The 16,286-nt window shown below is 36.8% G+C and overlaps 1 protein-coding gene across 3 annotated transcripts in view; it reads left to right on the top strand.

Moving 5' to 3' along the window:
- Positions 1 to 16,286, top strand: part of FAM227B (family with sequence similarity 227 member B) — a 206,131-nt gene that overhangs the window by 175,273 nt on the left and 14,572 nt on the right. The window lies entirely within an intron of this gene.

Raw genomic sequence — 16,286 nt, 5'->3', positions numbered from 1 at the left:
GTACTCTTAATCCCCTTCACCTATTTCACCCATCCCCCCACCCACCTCCCCTTTGGTAACCACCAGTTTGTTCTCTATAGTTGAGTCGGTGGGGTTTTTTTGTTTCTTTTTTCTTTTTTTTTTTAAGATTTTTTTTTTTATTTTTTCACAGAGAGAGAGACAGCAAGAAAGGGAACAAAAGCAGGGAGAGTGGGAGAGGGAGAAGCAGGCTTCCCATGGAATAGGGAGCCCAATGCAGGACTCGATCCCAGGACCCCGTGATCATGACCTGAGCCAAAGGCAGATGTTTAACAACTGAGCACCCCAGGCGCCCCTGTTTCTTTTTTTCTATGCTCATTTGTTTTGTTTCTTAAATTCCACATATGAGTGAAATCATATGGTATCAACCCCCCTGACTGACTTATTTCACATAGCATTATACCCTCTAAATACATCCATGCTGTTGGCAAGTGGCAAGATTTCATTCTTTTTCATAGCTGAGTAATACTACATTATATATATTTACTACATCTTCTTTATCCATTCATCTATCAATGGACTCTTGAGTTGCTTCCATTTCTTGGCCATTATTATATTATTATTATTACCATATTAGTATTACTATTATTTATTAATATGCTGCAATAAACATAGGGTGCATATATCTTTTTGAATTAGTGTTTTTGTTTTCTTTGGATAAATACCCAGTAATGGAATTGCTGGGTTATATGGTAATCCTATTTTGTTTTGTTTTGTTTTGTTGTTTTGCAAACACAGTTTTTATTTTATTTTTTTATTTTTTAAGTTTTTATTTAAATTCTAGTTAGTTAACATATAGGGTAATATTGATTTCAGGAGTAGAATTTAGTGATTCATTACTTACATATAACACCCAGTGCTCATCACAATAAGTGCCCTCCTTAATACTGTTTTTAATTTTTTGAGGAACCTCCATACTATTTTCTATAATGGCTGCACCAGCTTTACATTCCTACCAACAGTGCATGAGGGTTCCTTTTTCTCTCCACATCCTCACCAACACTTGTTATTTCTTCTGTTTTTGATTTTAGCTATTTTGACAGGTGTGAGGTGATATCTCATTGTGGTTTTGATTTGCATTTCCCTGATGATCAATGATATTGAGCATTTTTTCATGTAACTGTTGCCCATTTGTATGTTTTCTTTGGAAAAATGTCTTGCAAATATTTTCTGCCAATCCATAGGTTGCCTTTTCATTCTGTTGTTTGCTTGTTTGCTGTGTAGTTACAGTGTTTGATAAAGTGTTTGATGCAGTCCCACTTATTTATTTTTGCTTTTGTTGCTGAGTATTAATTGTCATATCCAAAAAAATAATTGCCAAGGCCAGTTTCAGGAAACTTTTTCCCTACATTTTTCTCTAGGGGTATTTTAGTTTCAGGTCTTATATTTTAGTCTTTACTTCATTTTCAGCTGACTTTTTTGAATGGTGTAAGATAGGGATCCAGTTTCTTTCTTTTGCATGCGGATATCCAGTTTTTCCAACACCATTTATTGAGGAAACTATCTCTTCCCCACTGTGTATTTTTGACATGCTTGTCAAAAGTTAGTTGATTATATATGTATGTACAATATATGATTGGGTTCATTTCTGGGCTCTTTTTTCTGTTGTATTAATCTATGTGTCTTTTTTTATGCTGGTATCATACTGTTTGGATTACTGTAGCTTTGTAATATAATTTGAAATCAGGAAGTGTGTGCCTCCAACTTTGTTCATTTTTGTTGAGATTGCTTTTGCTATTAGGGATCTTTTGTGGCTCCATACAAATTTTAAGACTGTTTTTTCTGTTTCTGTGAAAAATGCCACTGGAACTTTGATAGGGATCACATTGATGCTGTATATTGCTTGCTTAGTATGGACATTTTGACAATATTTCTTTCAGTCCATGAACATGAAAATATTTTTCCATTTATTTGTGTCTTCTTCAATTATTTCCACCATCATTTTATAGTTTTCAGTGTACAGATCTTCCACATTCTTGGTTAAATTTGTTCCTAAGTATTTTATTCTTTTTGGTGCAATCATAAGTAGGATTGTTTTCTTCACTTCTTTTTCAAGTAAATTATTGTTGGTGTGAAAAATGTAATTGATTGTTTATGTTTATTTTGTATCCTGCATCTTTACTGAATTTCTTTATTACTTCTAACAGTTTTTTTAATTGCATCTTTAGGGTTTTCTACATATAAAATCATGTCACTTCATACAAATGGCTAACAGACACATGCAAAAATGCTCAGCATCACTCATCATCAGGGAAATACAAATCAAAACCACAATGAGCTACCAGCTCACACTAGTCAGAATGGCTAAAATTAAAAACTCAGGAAACAACAGATGTTAGTGAGGATGCAGAGAAAGGGGAACCCTCTTACACCATTGGTGGGAATGCAAACTCATACAGCCACTCTGGAAAACAGTATGGCTGTTCCTCAGAAAGTTAAAAATAGAACTACCTCCGAACATAGGGGAAAGAAAGGAAAAATAAAATAAGATGAAAACAAAGAGGGAGGCAAACCATAAGAGACTCTTAACTATAGGAAACAAACTGAGGGTCGCTAGAGGGGAGGTGGGTGGAGGGATGAGCATTAAGGAGGGCACTTGATGTAATGAGCACTGGGTGTTATATACAACTGATGAATCACTAAATTCTACCCCTGAAAGTAATAATGCACTAAAAGTTAACTAAATTGAATTTAAATAAAAAATAAAATAAAATAAAATCATGTCACTTGCAAACAGAAATAACTTTACTTCTTCCTTTACAATTTTGATGCCTTTTATTCCTTTTTCTCATCTGATTACCCTTGCTAGTACTCCTAGTATTATGATGAATAGAAGTGGCAACACGAGGGAGGCATCCTTGCCTTGTACTGAATATTAGAGAAAAAGTTCTAAGTGTTTCCCCATTGGTTATGATATTAGCTATGGGTTTTTCATAAACAAACTTTATTGTGTTGAAGACAATTTCTTCTATACCTATTTTATTGAGTTTTTATCATGAATGAATGTTGAACTTATTCAAATATGTTTTCTGCATCTGTTGAGATGATCATGTGGTTTTTATCTTTCATTCTGCTGATGTGATGTATTTCATTGATTGATTTGCATTTGTTAATCCAACCTTGTATCCCAGGGATAAACCCTACTTGGTCATGGTATATAATCTTTTTTTTTTTAAGATTTTATTTATTTATTTGAGAGAGAGAATGAGATAGAGAGAGAGCATGAGAGGGGGGAGGGTCCGAGGGAGAAGCAGACTCCCTGCTGAGCAGGGAGCCCGATGCGGGACTCGATCCCGGGACTCCAGGATCATGACTTGAGCCGAAGGCAGTCACTTAACCAACTGAGCCACCCAGGCGCCCATGGTATATAATCTTTTTGACATGTTGTTGAATTTGATTTGCTAGAGTTTTATTGAGGAATTTTGTATCTATGTTCATCAGAGATACTGGCTTATACTTTTCCTTACTTTTGGTGTCTTTGGCTGGCTTTGGTGTCAGGGTGATACTGTCCTCATAAAATGCTTCTATTTTTTGGAAGTTTTAAAAGGATTTGTATTAATTCATCATTGAATGTTTGTTAGAATTCAGCCATTCATGCCATCTGGTCCTGTGCTTTCCTTTATTGGGAGATTCTTTTATTACCACTCCAGTCTCCCTATTTGTTATTGACCCATTCAGGCTATCTATTTCTTCTTGATTCAATTTTGCTAGATTATAAGTTTCCAAGAATTTACTGACTTCTTCTAGAGTATTCAAATTATTAGCATATAATTATTCACTGTAGTCTCTTATGATGTTTTGTATTTCTGTGGTTTCAGTTGTAATGTCTTTTATTTCTGATTCTATTTGCATCCTCTTTTCTTGATGAGGCCAAAGGTTTGTCTATTTTATTTATCTTTTCAAAAAACCAGTTCTTAGTTTCATTGATCTTTTCTACTTATAATCTCTATTTCATTTATTTCTGCTCTGATGTTTATTATTTCTTTCCTTCTAGTAACTTCAGGCTTACTTTATTATTCTTTTTCTAGTTCCCTGAGGTGTAAAATTAGGTTGTTTATTTGAGATCTTTCTTGTTGCTTAATATAGGCATTTTTCATTATGAACTTCCCTCTTAGAACTGCTTTTGGTGCAACCCATACATTTTAGTCTGCTGTATTTCCATTTTCTTTGTCTCAAGATATTTTTTGATTTCTCTTTTGATTTCTTGTTTGATCCATCAGTTATTCAGTAGCATGTTGTTTAATCTCCACATATTTGTGAAATTTCTAGTTCTCTTCTTGTAATTGATTTCAGTTTCATACCATTGTGATTATAAAAGTTTCTTGATATGATTTCAGACTTATTTTGTGATATGATTAAGACTTATTTTGTGACCTAACATATGAACTATCCTAGAGAGTGTTCTCCATGCATTTAAGAAGAATATGTAACCTTTTGTTTTTGGATGGCATATCCTAGAGATGTCTGTTGAATCCATCTGGTCTAATGTGTCATTTAAAGCCAGTGATTTTTATTGATTTTCTCTCTGAATGATCTATCCATTGATAAAAGTTGGGTATTAAAGTCCCCTCTATAATGGTATTGCTGTCAATTTTCCCCTTTAGCTCTGTTACTATTTGCTTTACATATTTAGGTGCTCAAATATTGAGTGCACAAATATTTACAAATGTATATCCTCTTGTTGGAATGACCCCTTTATCATTATTTAATGACCTTTGTCTCTTTTTTACAGTCTGTCTCAAAGTCTATGTTGTCTGATATAAGTATAGTTACCCCAGCTTTCTTTCAGTTTTTATTTGCATAGAATATCTTTTTCTATCCTTCACCTTCAGTCTGTGTGTGTCCTTACATGTGAAGTGAGTCTCTTGTGGGCAGCACATAGATGGGTCCTATTTGTCTGTTTATCCATTTGCCACTCTGTCTTTTAATTGGAGAATTTTAGTCCATTTACATTTATAGGTAATTATTGATACACATGTGCTTCATGCCATTTTAAAAATTGTTTTCTGGCTGTTTTGTAATTTCTTTGTTCCTTTCTTCTTCTCTTACTCTCTTCCCTTGTGATATGATATTTTTGTAGTAGTATGCCTAGATTCCTTTCTCTATCTATTATGTATCTACTATAAATTTTTGCTTTGTGGAAGGGGGAAAAGATGGCGAAGTCATAGGGGACCCTATTCTAACTGGTCCCGGGAATGGAGCTAGGTATCTACCAGACCACTCTGAACACCCACAAAATCAGCCTGAGATGTAAGAAGATAGATCTGGATCTCTACAAACAGAATATCGCAGGCAGTTGGTTTCAAGGTACAAAGCGGGGAGCTGTGATTCTGCAGGCAGATTTTGAATTTCTTTTTTTTTTAAAGATTTTATTTATTTATTTGAGAGAGAGAGAATGAGAGAGATAGAGAGCACGAGAGGGAAGAGGGTCAGAGGGAGAAGCAGACTCCCTGCTGAGCAGGGAGCCCGATGTGGGACTCGATCCGGGGGACTCCAGGATCATGACCTGAGCCGAGGGCAGTCGCTTTAACCAACTGAGCCACCCAGGCGCCCTCTGTAGGCAGATTTTGGAGGATAAATGAAAGGGGGAGGGAGCTGAGACATAGGGATCCTACACCACTGGTAAGCAATAGCCTCCCATGCTGGGGATGGGGCAGACCAGTAGGAAGGGAAAGGACTTTAGGGTAGCCCCCTGGACCGAAACCCGGATTGGCAGGACTGCACGTGTGAAATGGGGGCAGCTGGTGGTTTTAGAAGCACAAAGGGCAGAGACGAGCCCCAACATGGAGTCAAAGACTGGGAGTGCTACTGAGGGGCAGGACACTGCAGTTTATAGCAGCATAGACAGAAACAGGGATAGTGTGGCCTGGAGAGCTCACTGAAGAACAGACTGCATTCTCTCTGCTCTAAGGCAGAGGGTTGGAAATGGTCTCTTCTGCTCTCTCAGAAGAGACACAGAAAGCCACCAGGGAAAGCCGCCAGAGAACAAAAGCCCCAAAAAACCCGTTTTCACTGAGCCCATCCATCACCACGGGGAGCAGGACAACTCTGCCCAAAGCAGGTTGCCTGAGTAACAGCATGGCAGGCCCCTCCCCCAGAAGACAGGCTGGGAAAACAAGAGGCCAGCAACCCTAAGGTCCCTATAAAACAGATGCATCTTGCTTGGGTTGTGGTCAATAATTTGGACTTTATACATTCCCTCAACCACCCCTCAAAAGAATAACTAGGAGGAGGAACCCCCAAAATAAAAAGACTCAGAGATTATGACTTATGCCAGAGATTTACAAATGGATACAGATACAACCAAGATGTCAGAGATGGAATTCAGGCTAGCAATTGTGAAGACAATAGCTAGAATGGAGAAATCAATTAATGGCAACATAGAGTCTCTAAGGGCAGAAGTGAAAGCTGAATTGGCAGAACTTAAAAATGCTATCAATGAGATCCAATCTAATCTAGATAATCTAACAGCTAAGGTAAACAAGGCAGAAGAACAAATTAGTGACCTAGAAGACCAATTAATAGACAAAAGGGGAAAAGAGGAGGCCAGGGAAAAACAACTCAGAATCCATGAAAATAGAATCAGAGAAATAAGTGACACCATGAAACGTTGCAATGTCAGAATTACTGAAATCCCTGAGGGGGTGGAGAGAGAGAGAGGACTAGAAGATATATTTGAGCAAATCGTAGCTGAGAACTTCCCCAATCTGGGGAATGAAACAAACATTCGCGTCTTAGAGGCAGAGAGGACCCCTCCCAAGATCAAGGGAAACAGGCCAATACCCTGGCATATAATAGTAAAGCTTGCAAATCTTAGAACAAAGGAAACAATCTTAAGGGCAGTTAGGGGGAAGAGATTCCTTACGTACAGAGGGAGGAACATCAAAATAATGTCATACCTATCCACAGAGACCTGGCAAGCCAAAAATGCCTGGCAAGACATATTCAGGGCACTAAATGAGAAGAACATGCAGCCAAGAATACTTTATCTGGCAAGGCTGTCATTTAGAATGGATGGAGAGATGCAGAGCTTCCAAGATCGGCAGAAACTGAAAGAATATGTGACCACTAAGCTGGTCCTGCAAGAAATATTAAGGGGGTCCTATAAAATGAGAAAGACCCCAAGAGTGATAGAGAAAAGAAATCTACAAGGACAATCTATAAAAACAAGGTCTTCACAGGCAACATGATGACAATAAATTCACATCTTTTAATAATCACTCGCAACGTGAATGGCCTAAATGCTCCCATAAAACAGCACAGGGTTGCAGATTAGATAAAAAGACAGGACCCATCCATATGCTGTCTATAAGAGACTCATTTTGAACCTAAAGATACATCCAGACTGAAAGTGAAGGGATGGAGATCCATCTTCCATGCCAACGGACCTCAAAAGAAAGCTGGGGTAGCAATTCTTTTATCAGACAAATTAGATTTTAAACTAAAGACTGTAGTTAGAGACACAGAAGGACACTATAACATTCTTACAGGGTCTATCCAACAAGAAGATCTAACAATTGTAAATATCTACACCCCCAACATGGGAGCAGCCATCTACATAAGCCAACTGTTAACCAAAATAAGGAGTCATATTATAACAATACATTAATTGTAGGAGACCTCAATACTCCACTCTCAGCAAGAGACAGATCATCTAAGCAGAAAATCAACAAAGAAACAAGAGCTTTGAATGACACACTGGACCAGATGGACCTCATAGATATATACAGAACGTTCCACCCTAAAACAACAGAATACTCATTCTTCTCGAGCACACATGGAACTTTCTCCAGAATAGACCACATACTGGGTCATAAATCAAGTCTCAACTGATACCAAAAGACTGAGATTATCCCCTGCATATTCTCAGACCATAATGATTTAAAACTGGAACTCAATCGCAAGAAAAAATTTGGAAGAAATTCAAACACTTGGAAGCTAAAGACCACCCTGTTCAAGAATGTTTGGGTCAACCAGGAAATCAAAGAAGAACTTAAACATTTCATGGAAACCAATGAGAATGAAAACGCATTGGTCCAAAACCTATGGGATACTGCAAAGGCGGTCCTAAGGGGGACATACGTAGCCATCCAAGCCTCACTCAAAAAAATAGAAAAATCCTGAATGCATGAACTAACTTTATACCTCAGCGAACTAGAGAAAAAGCAACAAACGATGCCTATGCCACGCATTAGAAGAGAAATAATTAAGATTAGAGCAGACGTCAATGAATTAGAAACCAGAAACACAGTAGATCAGATCAACAAACCTAGAAGCTGGTTCTTTGAAAGAATAAGACCGATAAACCACTGGCCAGACTTATCCAAAAGAAAAGAGAAAGGACCCAAATTAATAAAATTATGAATGAAAGGGGAGAGGTCACAACTAACACCAAGGAAATAGAAACAATTATTAGAAATTATTATCAACACCTATTATGGAAAAACATTCCAAGCTCATGGATCAGAAGAATAAACATTGTTAAAATGTCTATGCTACCCAGAGCAATCTATACCTTCAATGCCATGGCGATCAAAATTCCAACGACATTTTTCGAAGTGCTGGAACAAACAATCCTAAAATTTGTATGGAATCAGAAAAGACCCCAAATTGCCAAGGAAGTGTTGAAAAAGAAAAAGCTGGGGGCATCACATTGCCCAATTTCAAGCTATATTACAAAGCTGTGATCACCAAGACAGCATGGTACTGGCACAAAAACAGACATATAGACCAGTGGAACAGAATAGAGAGCCCAGATATGGACCCTCAACTCTATGGTCAAATAATCTTTGACAAAGCAGGAAAAAATATGCAATGGAAAAAAGACAGTCTCTTCAATAAATGGTGCTGGGAAAACTGGACAGCCACATGCAGAAGAATGAAACTCAACCATTCTCTAACACCATACACAAAGATAAACTCAAATGGATAAAAGATCTCAATGTGAGACAGGAATCCATCAAAATCCTAGAGGAGAACATAGGCAGTAACCTCTTTGACATTGGCCACAGCAACTTCTTTCAAGATACATCTCCAAAGGCTAGTGAAACAAAAGCAAAAATGAATTTTTGGGACTTCATCAAGATAAAAACTTCTGCACAGCAAAGGAAACCATCAACAAAACAAGGAGGCAACCCACAGAATGGGAGAAGATATTTACAAATGACACTACAGACAAAGCACTGATTTCCAAGATCTATAAAGAACTCAAACTCAACAGCCAAAAAACAAATAATCAAGTCAAAAAATGGGCAAAAGACATGAACAGACACTTCTCCAAAGATGACATACAAATAGCTAACAGACACATGAATAAATGTTTATCATCATTAACCATCAGAGAAATTCTAATCAGAACCACACTGAGATACCACCTTACACCAGTTAGAATGGCAAAAATTGACAAGGCAAGAAACAACAAATGTTGGAGAGGTTGTGGAGAAAGGGGAACCCTCTTACACTGTTGGTGGAAATGTAAGTTGGTACAGCCACTTTGGAAAACAGTGTGGAGGTGCCTCAAAAAATTAGAAATAGAGCTACCCTATGACCCAGGAATTGCACCCCTGGGTATTTACCCCAAAGACACAGATGTAGTGAAAAGAAAGGGCATATGCACCCCAATGTTCATAGCAGCCATGTCCACAATAGCCACACTGTGGAAAGAGCCGAGATGCCCTTCAACAGACGAATGGATAAAGAAGATGTGGTCCATATATACAATGGACTATTACTCAGCCATCAGAAAGGATGAATACCCAACTTTTACATCAACATGGATGGGACTGGAGGAGATTATGCTCAGTGAAATAAGTCAAGCAGAGAAAGTCCATTATCATATGGTTTCCCTTATTTGTGGTACATAAGGAATAGCAGGGAGGACATTAGGAGAAGGAAGGGAACAATGAAGGGGGGGGAATCGGAGGGAGAGATGAACCGTGAGAGACTATGGACTCTTGAGAAACAAATGAGGGTTTTAGAGGAGAGGGGGTTGGGGGGATGTGTTAGCCCAGTGATTGGTATTAAGGAGGGCATGTACTGCATGGAGCACTGTGTGTTATACAAAAACAACGAATCGTGGATCACTACATCAAAAGCAAATGATGTATTGTATGGTGACTAACATAACATAATAAAATAAAATGTAAAAAAATAAATAGTTTCTACCTCTTAAAAAAATAAATGTTTGCTTTGTGATTACATTGAGCCTTACATAAAATAACATATTTTTTTAAGATTTTATTTACTTATTTGTCAGAGAGAGAGAGAGCAGGAGTGGGGGTAGGGGCAGAGGGAGAAGCAGGCTCCCCACTGAGCAAGGAGCCCAATGTGGGACTCAATCCCAGGACCCTGGGATCATGACCTGAGCCAAAGGCAGATGCTTAACCGAATGAGCCACCCAGGGGTCTCTAAAACAACTTATATTTATAACAACCTATTTATGTTGATAAAAACTTAAGTTTGAACACATTCTAAAATTTTACATTATTATTCCTCCCCCATGGTTTATGTTTTTGATGTCACAAGTTTTTTTTACTTTATGTATCCATTAACAAATCATTGAGTTATAGTTATTTTTAATACTTTTGTCTTTTAACCTACATACTAGATTTGTAAGTGATTAAGTCACCACCTTTACAACATAAGATTATTCTGAATTTTGCTATGTATTTACCTTTACTAGTGAGATTTATACTTTCATGTGTTTTCCTATTACTAATTAGCATCCTTTGGTTTCAGCTTAAAGAAGTCTCTTTAACATTCTTGTAAGGCAGTGATGAATTCCTTTAGCTTTTGTTCATCTGGAAAACTCTTTATCTCTCCTTCAATTCTAAAGGACAACTTTGCTGGGTAGAGTGTTCTTGTTTGGCAGGTTTTTTTCTTTCAGCACTTTGAATATATCATGTCACTGTCTTCTGGCCTTCAAAGTTTTGCTGAAAAATCTAATAATCTTATGGGAGTTTCCTTGTACATAACAAGTTGTTTTTCCCTGGCAGCATATAAGATTCTCTCCTTGCCTTTAGCTTTTGAGAATTTAATTATAATGTGTCTTGGTGTGGATTTCTTTGGTGTTATTTTATTTGGAACTCTGGGCTTCCTTGATCTAGATGTATATTTCCTTCCATAGGTGAGGGAAGTTTTTAGCTATTATTTCTTCAAATAAGTTTTCTGACCTTTTTCTCTCTTTTCTCCTTCTGAGACCCCTATAATGCAAATATTATATGATCTGCTTGAGGTTGCCTCATAAATCCTTTAAGCTATCTTTCTTTACTCTTCTTGGTTCTTCCTCTTTTCCTCCCCATCCTTTCCTCCCTCCTCCTTCTCCCCCTCCTCCTCCTCCTTCTTCCTCGTTGTCTTCTTTACTGTTCTTACTGGATGAATTTCACTGCCTAGTGTTCAAGTTTGGTGATCCTTTATTCCATGTCATCTAGTCTTCTATTGAACCCCCTCTATTGTATTTTTCAGTTCTGTTATTGTATTCTTTAGCTCTGTGATTTCTGTTTGGTACTTCCTTATATTTTCTATCTCTGCATTGGAATTCTCACTTTGCTCATGCATTGTTTTCCTGACCTCAGTGAGCACCTTTATGATTTACTTTGAATTCTTTATCAAGTACATCACTTATCTCTGTTTTGTTAGTTTTTTTCCTCTTAGGTTTTAACTTGTGTTTTCATTTGTAGCATATTCCTTTGTTTCTTCATTTTCCTAGACTCTCTCTGTTGGTTTCCATGCATTAGGTAAAACAGCCACCTCTCCCAGTCTTGAAGGAGTAGCCTTTTGTAGGAGATGAATCTTATCATTCAACCCTGCCCTACCTCTTGGTTTTTCTCAAATCTTTGTAATTTGCTAAAGCAGCCTACTTTGTTCTTAGTGGCTCCTAGTAGTTGAGGGTGTGTCAAGAACTGTCAGTATCCCAAAGGGAAGGATCTCAGTCAATATTTAGACTCAGGCTGAGTGGAAGCCAGACCCTCAGGAAGTAGCTTTGAAAATATGCAAATATATGTCTTTCAGGAGAAGATTAGGAGATGGACATTTCTGTCTGTTTCTCTGCGTTGAGCCCTGGGGTGATAGCCAATTCAGAGCTGTTTCTTTGTTTGCTACTGTCCTATAGAACCCATGAACACAAACCTTGCTGGCTACCAGAACCAGGTTTTCAAGAGATGGGTCCTCAGAGTAGTGGCCACGAAAGTCTGTGCCCTAGCCTTCTCTTTTATAGAACATTTTAGGATGTGGAATGGTGGGAACATAGTTTCAACTTACACCCCATCAATAATAAGTTCATATAATCACTAATCTGAAGAATGTAAAGAATTTTTATGACACCAGGCAAGACTGTCAAGGCTTGGTTATAAAATAAAGGTAATCCCAATTCCTTTCAATTTTACTATTTTTAGCAATTATATTTTGTGTTACCATGTACAATGAAATTAGTCTTAATTTTTATATCTTTTTAAAAGTTCTTATGTAGATAAATTTACATATGATACAGGAAAAAAGAGTTTCCCAGACAATATGTTCTAATTTTTGCTTCAGAACCCATTTAGTGGTTAGTTTTTTTAAATGTTTTCCATTCTACAGGAAAGAGTTAAAATGGGTCTAGTTTCCTTCCAAAACACCTTTGATCAAGTCAAGCTTAAAAGCTATTTTGGTTTAGATTTGTAATGTTTGGCTCCATAGAGCCTTAGTTCATAAATATACTAGTTCCTTATTTCAGATACTTGTCACTTAGTTCTTTGTACAAAACCATAGAAATATTTAAAAACTGTTCACATTGCCCCTATAACTTGTCTAAGCAATGATTTTGTCCTTAAAGACACAGATATAATTCATAGTAAGAAGTAATAGAGGGGCATCTGGGTGGCTCAATCAATTGAGCATCTGACTCTCGGTGTGGGGTCAGGTCATGATCTTGCAGTCATGGGAGGAAGCCCTGCATCAGGCTCTATGCTCAGGGCAGAGTCTGCTTCAGATTCTCTCTCCCTCTCTCTCCTGCTATCTCTCTCTTTCTCTCTTAAAAAAAAAAAAAAAGTAATAGAAAGAAGTAAACTCCCAAGCCAAAATAAAGTAATAATATTGTATTTTCCTTGGGAAACTAATGTGATATGGATCACTATCTTATTACACATAAAATCTTCGTGTCTTGAACATATTAAATTTAGCTCAAAGTTGGTGAACCCAAGGATGCTAGTGCTACCTTACATACATATAGCACTTCATAGTTAACAAAGTACATTTGTAAGCACTTAAACTCTCTAATGTCTCTGTGAGATTATTCGCAATTATATATGTTATGTTAACATTACTAGGAGAAGAAATTTAATTGTACCTTAGAGCATTGTGAAGAAGTCCTTAATGCTTCATTTTGCTAATTTAAAACAAATTGCGTATAGAGAGATGGGAGAATGGTTCTGCATATAGCTATGTAGACAGATGTAACTTGTTTGAGGTCTAATATGTAAACAAACCTATCATTGGGTCTGCAAATGCTAAGATTGAAGGGACTTGGGGAAGTATATGTATAAGGATCTGAAAAAATCTGGGAAGCATGATAAGAAAATATATGCAATAAGACAGAACATATTCAGGGACCTGGGTGGCTCAGATGGTTAAGCATCTGCCTGTGGCTCAGATCATGATCCCAGGGTCCTGGGATCAAGCCCCACGTCAGGCTCCTGGCTCAGCGTGGAGCCCGCTTCTCCCTCTGCCTCTCCCCCTGCTCATGCTCTCTCTCTCTCTCTCTCTCTGTATCTCTGTGTCTGAAATGAATAAATAAAATCTTAAAAAAAAAAAGAACATATTCATGGGTATGCAATACTTTTTTCAAAATAATTGTATCATTTTCCTATATTACTGAAACCAAATTATGTTTGTTTTATTTCTTATTTGCTCAGATCACATATATTTTGCAGAATGACTACCTGTGTTTTCTCTTTCCTTTGTTTCCCCTTATACTTCAGTACTAGAAAAAGTCCCTTTCTAAGAGTAATTCTAATTTAAGTTAGATATATTCTGAAATGAGTCTCTGAGTAACACTTCTTCTGTTTCTATAGTTTATTTAATAATTGTATTAATATGTATGGCCTGTATGAAGTTTAATTTTGCCGATATATGTTATTTGCATCTCAGAAAGACTATTAGTGAAAATTACAAAAGTGGATAGAGATAACCATACTTACTTGCATAAGTGTCTCCCTTTTAAACATCCCTAAAATAGGAGCGGGCACCTGGAAGACTCAGTCGGTTAACTGTCCAACTCTTTGTTTTGGCTCGGGTTGTGATCTCATGGGTTGTGAGATAGAGCCCTGTGTCAGGCTCTATGCTCAGCAGGGAGTCTGTTTGGAGATTCTCTCCATCTTCCCCTCCCCCTACTTGTGTGTGCTCCTCTCTTTCTTTCTCTCCCTCTCTCAAATAAATAAATAAATCTTTTTTTAAAAAAATCCCTAAAATAAAAAGGGGATAATTATAATTATGAAAATGAATTTTTTCCAATGTAGGTGGAGTAAGAGTAGAATATTTTGTCACTAGTGAAATTTCTGAAGCCTAGTAAGAACAGTTGAGACTTTTTTTGAGAGAGAGAGAAAGAGAGTGGAGGTAAGGGGCTGCAGAGGGAGAGGGAGAGAGAGAATCTTAAGCAGGCTCCACACCCAGCATGGAGCCCAACATGGGGCTCCATCTCACAACCCTGAGATCATGATCTGAGCTGAAATTAGGAGTCAGACACTTAACCAACTGAGCCACTGAGGTGCCCTGAGACATATTTTTTTATGGTTTTATCAAATAGAATCACTTTTGGTTTTTCAGATGATCTTGTTCTCAAGCCTTTAAGGATATGAGAACAGAGGATATATGAAAACTGTAATTGGGGGAAAATTGATATTCCCACCTAAAATAAATTATGGATTAGGGGACTATAGGAGAAAAAAGCTAATAAATATAGTCATTTTTAAGATTACTATTACTCTTATCATATCTGGGTGGGGTTTTTCTTTTTTGTAGGATTTTTTTTGTAAATTTTTTCTTTGAAACTTTTACTCCAAAAATTTCCTTGCTTTGTGTTTTTTATGTATCTCTTACTTTTTTGTCTTTTGCCATTACTTCCAGCTGGGGATTTTTGCCTGATATTAATGTATATGACCTTCTATTGACTGATTTTACAACCAGCGTTAAATATTCTGAAAAGTAAGGGGTTTTTTGTAGGTACAGTGAACATGAAGTAGAAGTCCTCTTAATATTATGTCTGTTCATAGAGACCAGAAATTAAGTAATATTACCTAAATATGTATTTAAGAATGATTCAAAATGAGCAAGTTTTATTTTTTTAATTATTCCTCCCAGAGAATATTTTTGTTGGTTTTTTTACTTATCTTGCCAGTGTTTCTTTATACAAATAAAGGCAAATGAAATATATTCTTATACTAAAGTTAGCACACTGTATATATTCAATTAAATTATATACTCTGTCCTGTACCTTGCTTTCATCACTTAATGATATGACCTGTAGATCTCTTCAAATCAGTATAGGGATCTTCCTCATTTCTTCTTATAGCTGCATAGTTTTCCATCAAATTGGGTGCGTCAGTTTTTTTAACTAGTACTTGACTACTATTAAATACATGGGTTGTTTATAATGCCTAAATTTTATAAGTTATGCCACAATCAATACACTTGTACTTGTGTTCTCTCATACTTACATAGGAGATTGTATAGGATATAGTCTCAGAAGAGGTATTGCTGGGTAAAAGAGAAAATACGTCTGTATTTTTGTAGATATTGCCAGATGCCCCTCTATAAGAGATTGTTTGTTTTTGAGCATGTGTTAAAAAAAATAAATCATATGGTTTATTACCTTTCTTGCGCATTCTAACTTCAACTTAATATAACCTTGGTTCCACTCAAAATTTTAAAATTCAGGTTCCTAACCAATTCTTTCCTTTGTCGGAGATAAATGTCTACTTGCCTCTAGCATTTCAGATTTGTATCTAATACCTTTGAATGTCTAGTGTCAAAAATCAATCTGAGTGACTTTCCTTAACTCTTCAGAGCTTTATCATCAACATTACAACCTGTAGATCCAATTAGTCTACCTGGTACTTGATAATAATAATCAGTGCCACAATCTAGTACAAACCTCAGATTACCTGTTTTCTCTGCTCTGTATTAAGTATGCTTAATAACTAGCTTGTTCTTTTAGGCTGATTGACATACCAATTAAACCATACAGTTCTCCTTTTCTTTTAGACATGGCAAGATTCCCTTGTTACCTTCATGTA

Source organism: Callorhinus ursinus, unplaced genomic scaffold (genome assembly GCF_003265705.2).
Source record: "Callorhinus ursinus isolate GAN/ISIS: 27379988/994484 unplaced genomic scaffold, GSC_fseal_2.0 scaffold25, whole genome shotgun sequence".
NCBI classification, from domain to species: Eukaryota; Metazoa; Chordata; class Mammalia; order Carnivora; family Otariidae; genus Callorhinus; species Callorhinus ursinus.
Note: the sequence above shows the minus strand (reverse complement) of the source record. Positions and strands in the feature narration are given on the sequence as shown.